This window comes from Otolemur garnettii, unplaced genomic scaffold, assembly GCF_000181295.1.
Source record: "Otolemur garnettii isolate 467f Iridium unplaced genomic scaffold, OtoGar3 scaffold00013, whole genome shotgun sequence".
Classification (NCBI taxonomy): domain Eukaryota; kingdom Metazoa; phylum Chordata; class Mammalia; order Primates; family Galagidae; genus Otolemur; species Otolemur garnettii.
The window spans coordinates 19,159,964-19,160,907 of record NW_003852408.1 but is presented as its reverse complement, the minus strand read 5'-3'; positions in this window follow the sequence as shown (position 1 = coordinate 19,160,907).

The window sequence follows — 944 nt, the reverse complement described above, 5'->3', positions numbered from 1 at the left end:
TTCTGTGATGCATTTCAACTTGAGAAACCCACAGTTTAAGGTTAAGCTTAGCAATAATGCTTAATTTTTTAACTGATATATAACTTTGTTTTTAATAAATAAAATGAATACTTGTGAGCTTACTACCTAACTCAGGATTGAGAATATCATCTATTTTTGCATTTTAGTCCTTTTACCTCCCCCTTTGGTCACTTCTCTTGCACAAAGAATAACCACCATTCTACTTTGGAGCTTCTCTTTTATTTGCAGATTTACTATTTAATAAATAATGCCTAAATATTGTATTGTTTTACATGGCATCTTGTGAACTTTTAAAATAGGGAACCGTCTACTTGCTTTATGACTCAACCTGCTGTTACTAAGATTGATGCTTAAAGCTGCTACCTACTAACTCATTTTAACTTTTATGTAATAAAACTAGATGTACCACAGTTTATTTATTCACTCTCTAATAATTGTATATTTGGCTTGTTTTCAGGTTTTGCTATTGTCAGCAGTGCTGTTATGAACATTCCTCCCGTATCCCGTAGCATGCACAAATGCACAGATCTTCTGGGGAATGATGAGTCCAATTCATGGAACTGTTCAACTTGAAAATTAATGTCAAATTGATCTCCAAACTATATATCGTACATTCCTACCAGTGACAAATAAGAGATCTTAACAATCCCAAATGCAGGGTCATCACGCTTCTTAATTTTTGCCAATCAACAGTGTGTAAAATAGTATCTCAGTGAGATCCTGGAGATCTTAACAAGATGGGATGATGGTCGACAGAGTTTCTGAAATTGATGAAAGAGTAAGATTTCTGAATTTAAAATTTAACTGGAGAATTGGCAAAAGAAATGGTCATCACTAAATTATAACACTGGAAGAGCGAATCAAAAAATGATCACAAAATATAAAATAGTGAGAGAAAATTAAAAAAAAAAGGTTGGGCGATA